Raw genomic sequence first — 6,000 nt, 5'->3', positions numbered from 1 at the left:
ACATCTCCCTCCCCTTTGTACACATAACAAAACTTTTTTCTTCTTACTGTTTTGTGACTGAGAGCCAGGGCTGCAGGTGGGCATGGAGGCGTGGGAACCCTCCTTTTCCCTCTTCTCACCGCTGCCACCAAGTGGATGTTTTCTTTTTCTCTGGCCACCTGCACTAAACCACCATCTAATCTTTCAGATTTTAGCTGGCACAACACAACCCCTGTACTGGATAGCATAAAATGGCACTTGGGGATTATAAGGCCTCAGTTTTTTTAAAAACAAAGAAAACTATGCTGTTCTTTAAAAGTTTCAGTAAGGGAAGAATTTCAGCAGCTTTTGATAAAATGATTTTAAAAATGGGGGGGCAGACTAATTTCACAGTTTGAGAAGTTATTCATTATAAAATTAAACAGAGAATACATCCAGCTGTAGCTATTCTAAACCATTCCCCTTATCAAGCTAATATTTATCAATTTGCATCCTTCAGTTCAGCTTCTGGGTCCCTTGGCAGCTTTCTCCTTGCTACTTTCTGCTTTCTGGTGATGAACCTCTATTTTTTTTTAAAGACCTTTCTTACTTTTCCAGCTGCTAACTACGTTATATTCCAACTTGACTCACATTTTACTTATAGTTTTTATTATTCGTTAAACTTACTAGTCACTTGTTGCCTGAAAAGTCCCCAAGCAAGGTGCAGCTAACATGAACATAAACAGATAAAGGAACATAAATACATTATGCAATGGAGGGAGAAAAATTCATATAAAACATGAGCTTTTTCATACAGCATACAAAAAAAAAACCCCAGCTACCTCATAACAATATTTCCACTTCCCTTCCCAACCTTTTGTCCAACCAGAATAGAGTCCCGATTAAATTTCTACTTCTCCTTAATTACCACATTATTAAGCTGAACATTTTACCTTTCTGTGAATACCCTTCTCAGCACAGAAGAGCCTCACTATTTATGATGATGATGATGATGATGATGATGATGATGATGATGATGATGATGCCTATCTGACTGGGTTACCCCAGCCACTCTGGGCAGCTTCCAACAAATTGAAACACAATATGACATCAAACATTAAAAACTTCCCTATACAGGACTGCCTTCAGATGTCTTCTAAATGTTAGGCATTACACAACCCAACACTTCCACAAAATGGCTGGCAGTGCTTTCACAGTAGGAACATTTGGGTTGGTCTTAATAAAGGCGTTGTCCAACTGTGGATTTCAGACTTTTTTTCCCTTCTGGATCAACATGACTACCTTTTATTTTTCGAAGTACTGTGCAATTGCTCGTTTCATTTTCGAATTCTGAGAAATGACAATTTGAACACTGTTGGGAGTAATTATGCTAAATAATTGAAAGGAGAATAAGGGCATGACAGGCATATATTGCTTCTTTTTCTTTGACAGGCATCCATGATAGCGATGTGAGCTTTTTACTTCAGATGAGGATCTCATTTATCTTATTTCAGTTCTGAAACGATGCTCATCACCTGGGTCACTGTGTAAGGATTTCACTGAGAGCATTTACCCAGAGATTGCCTTGAAATGTGCACATGGCTGATGCCTTCAATTCAAAGAGCACACCATTTTTTTGATGCTGCTTTGAGCTCAAGAAAGGGGGAGATTGCGGGGAGGACGGACAAGAGTTCCCCTCAAACAATAGCACTTTGATAAGTGATGCTTGACCTTACATATGTTAATTGTACACTTTCAATAGCAGAGGGAAAGAACAGTAAAGAAAAAAAGTGGATAATGTTAAGCATTCAATCAGTACTTGATATGCAGACAGAGAATCTTTTTGGCGGAACTTCTGGAAAGTTTTGAGACGAGGGTGTTGTGACATCCTTGCAGTTGCAGCTGTATTTACTTGGCAAGGCAGGAACTGAGCAGGAAGAGGAAACGGGTCTTTCATACATTGGGAACAAAAGAACAGTGTAAGGGCCTATTGGATCGGACCAGTGGTCCATCCAGTCCAGCGGTTCTCAACCTGTGGGTCCCCAGATGTTGTTGGACTACAACTCCCATCATCCCTGAGCTCTGGCCTTGCTAGCTAGGGGTGATGGGAGTTGTAGTCCAACAACATATGGGGACCCACAGGTTGAGAAAGGCTGATCTAGTCATAGAATCATAGGATCATAGGATTGCAAAGTTGGAAGGGAACCCAAGGATCGTCCAACCGCCCTGAATTGCAGGAATCTCAGCTAAAGCGTCCATGACAGGTGCCCATCCAGCCCCTGCTTAAAAACCTCCAGAGAAGGAGAGTCCACAACCTCCCAAGGGAGACCATTCCACTGTCAAACAGCTCAACAGTCCATTAACAAAAGTTGAAGATAATAGAACCATAACAGGGTTTGAGTTGGGTGCAGGGCTCAAGCATGGGGTGGCCGAGGGTCAACTTTACTTCCCGTGGGAAGCCTGCAAGCAGGACCAGAGTTGCTCCTCTCCTGTGGTTTCCAGCAACTGGTATTCAGACACATTGTTGACTCCAACAGTGGAGGTAAATCATAGCTGTGATGGCTTGTAGGCATTGGTAGTGTGATGGCCTAGGGCTCGGGCTGGGACTCGGAACCAGAGTCTCAGTCTGCACCGGATCCTTTGCCTCAGGCATCATCTGAATCAAGTCTGGGGCCTGATCCTGAAGAACCCCAGTCTGCACAGGTTCCCCTGCAACAAACACCAGCTGGGCTGAGTCAGGGGCCGGAGCCTGCCCTGGCTCCAGATGCGGGGATTACCTCGTTGCCTTCAGCTGGGCCATCACTTACAGCTGCTCCACACTGTGGCAAGAAAAACTGATGGACTATGCAGAATTGGGAAAATTGACACACAAACTACGTGACAAGGATAACTGTGACTTTAAAGATGAATGGGAACCTTTTACAAAGTATTTGAAGAAACAATAAAATGAACTGGACTCCTCGCCAGGTTTTGAATAAACATTCACAAACTCTTTTTTTAAAAAAACAACAACACATTTTTATTGAATTTTCACAAATTTTTAAGACAGACACAAAAACATAGACATACATAACACAACAAACACAAATAACAAGTATAATTTCAAATCCTTATTTTGTTAACATCTTTCACTGAGTTCCCCACACCTCCCCTTCTTGTATCCCAATTCCCATGATTAGTTCAGCAAGTTCTTATCCCCAACTTTTACCTTATTAATGTTATACTTAATTCATCTTAAATGACCAATTTTAACTTATGGACCTCAATTTAAACCCCAATACTCATCATTTACACCCTTTTCTAAGGTCGACCCAAATTCCCTTTCACAAATTTCCCAGTTTTTGTAATAATTGCAAAACAAAATACCAAAAAGAAAACATATAGTTATACTCCCTTTGGATTCCAAAACTCTCACCCCACCCCCCTTTCCCGGTTTCGATCCCAAAAATATCTCTCAGTTATTGGCTATCAGCCTGGAGATCTCACGTCCGAGGCCCTCAAATCTCTCTCAGTCCCTCTCTGCCGGTTTTGTTGGTAGTCCTTTATATTAGCTGTCAGGGAACTGCCATCGGAAGGACGGGAGGTGGAAGGGCTCACAGAGGTTGGGAGAGACTCAGCACCTGAAGAGGGAACCAGCAGGGGGAGAGGAGGAGCTCCGAGGGAAAGTGAGCTGGAGGAATGGCTCAGGGACACTTCCAGCGAAAACAGTGGGGAGGTTTCAGGACCTCCTATAGGGACACCCACTCCTCGCCGGAAACTGTCACGACGTGAGTCCAGAAGACGCGTTTCCGTTAAGGAGCTTTTATGTTGGAAGAGATTCCGAAAGCAACCACTGTCGGAATCTGCCAGCGACTGACGGAGCCATGCTTAAGGGGCTCCGTTACAGACAGAGGTTTGCGGACTTAACCAAACTCTGAGGGACAAGGATTTTACGCACAAGCAGCTCATCGTCCCATCACATTAGCCATAGGGTTTCGGAGAGGCTCTGTCTCAAAAAGATCTATGTTTCTTCCAACCAGACCTCCATATTCAAAAGTGGAGCCCAAATCTTGTTTCTTATTGCTTTTGAGTCCAAATGTCCCAAAAGCTCCAACTTTCACCTTGGTCAAATTTGTAATCCATAGGTCTTGAGATCTCCCCATAGGGAGATCCCTCCAGTCTTCCTTCTCTAATTCAAACCAAATTCTCATCATCCAGGTCTTGTTTTCCTTAAAGTCCATCTTTGCAGGCCTCTGGCTCTCCTTTTTCCTCTGCAGCATTTCAGCTCCTCCTTCCCCCTCCTCTAAAACAGCACATATCTCTTCTTTTTCAGCTGCATAGGTTTCTTGCATCAAGTCCTTGACACAATCAGCAAGTTTGTTTACTTTAAAATTCAAAGTTGTAGCATTTGTAGCCAAAGCTTCACTCTGACCTTGTAATTTTCCCAAGAGAAAAAACATTCTATACAGCTCAGCCTGTATTTTTTCACCTGCAGCCATTGTAATGTCTCAGGACTCCCTCTAGAGGGATTCTAGTTACTTAGTATTCCTTCCAACTTTAATCCAACAGTCAAGTTAATTTGTTTCTGTTTCTTCTTTATTTTCAACAGTTTAAAATCCAAATGTATCAAAAATAACCAGCAGAAATCACAGAAACCAAATTTTCCAAATTTTCCGAACTTTGACAGCTCGTTTGACAGCTGTCAAACTCTTTGTATCTCCTCAACAGGCTTTCTCGCGGATCGCTCCCGGATCCCGGGGGGTTGCACTTTAACACTTAACATCAACTCTTATCCTCCAGCACAGATACTTATAATGCCAAGTCGTGAAATTAATAACGTTTATCCCATGGAAAAGTAAAGTCTCTCGACCTTAGTTATCCGGTTCTTGCTTTAATTTGTCTACATGAAGGGGAGACGGACTTCTTTTTAGCGTCTCCCCCGATCGTACCAAATTCAAAAGGAAAAAATTTTTAATTCCAATTTCCGTATTACTCACGGGGTGTTGCTTTTAGAGTCCAAATAATCAAAGGAAGAAGTCAGTGCTCTCCGGCCATGGCTTGCGGCTTCACTCCGTGGAGGTAGCGGTCTACTCTCAGCTCCACGCCACTCCCCGTCCCCTGCTCCGCAGCCTTTAAAAAGGCTCCTTCGCGGGTCGGGGGGCGCAAATGGTGCCCGCCGAGTCACCAAGTCCACAGGCTTCAGCACCTGTGGTTTCTGAGGGTCCCCGCGTCGCCGCCGCAGCAAGACCCGTCCTCCACGGAGCCGATTCCCTCCAGAGCTCGGAGGGAATCCGCCATTAGTCGATGGCGCTAGACCCGGAAGTCTCCAAACATTCACAAACTCTTTATTGGTAATACATAGATAGATGAATTGAGGATTTTTACAATTTTATAACACGCAGATAAAATTATGTGTCGAGAAACCAGAGAGAGGAGCTGAGGGAAGTCTCGGGTTTTCTTTTTTCTTTGGAGGGGGGGAAATGGGGGGGGGAAATAATGTGGATGATCTATTTTTGGTAAAATTGTTATGTTGGAATTCCTAATAAAAACATTTATTTTTTTTAAAAAAGTAGGAGAGCAAAGAGCTAAGAGGCAAATGGTCCTAACTGACCACCATAAAAGGGGGGGGGGTGCTGTTGATCATTGAGGAGAGAAGGAGGGGTAGAAATTACTTGGAGCAACACTATTACTGCAAGAGGCTACATTTCTAAGCCTCTCTCTGTGAATATTGAATAAAATACTTGGTAAGAGCTGTCCTTGTCTGTCTATTCCTGGCAGCCTGCCGTGGGGGGATCAAATTCCCCAAAGCCTGACACTGGGACTCTGAGCCTTCTTCCATTGGTGGTTCCTCCCACTCAGCGGCGTAGCTAGCCACTCGGGTGCCTTGTCAGGGGGCGTGTCCTGCAGCTGGGGGTGGGGCAATCCACCCATGGGGGCGGGGCGAGCCTCTCCGACACTTGGAGCCTGTCCGCCGCTTCCCCCTCAGCTGTAGGGCAGCTGAGGGAGAGGCAGTCAGCAGATGCAAGTACCACACTGCCGTTTCAGGCAGCGCGGGAACCTGCA

Source organism: Podarcis bocagei, assembly GCF_964188305.1.
Source record: "Podarcis bocagei genome assembly, chromosome: 5".
NCBI lineage: Eukaryota > Metazoa > Chordata > Lepidosauria > Squamata > Lacertidae > Podarcis > Podarcis bocagei.
This window is presented reverse-complemented; position numbering follows the sequence as displayed.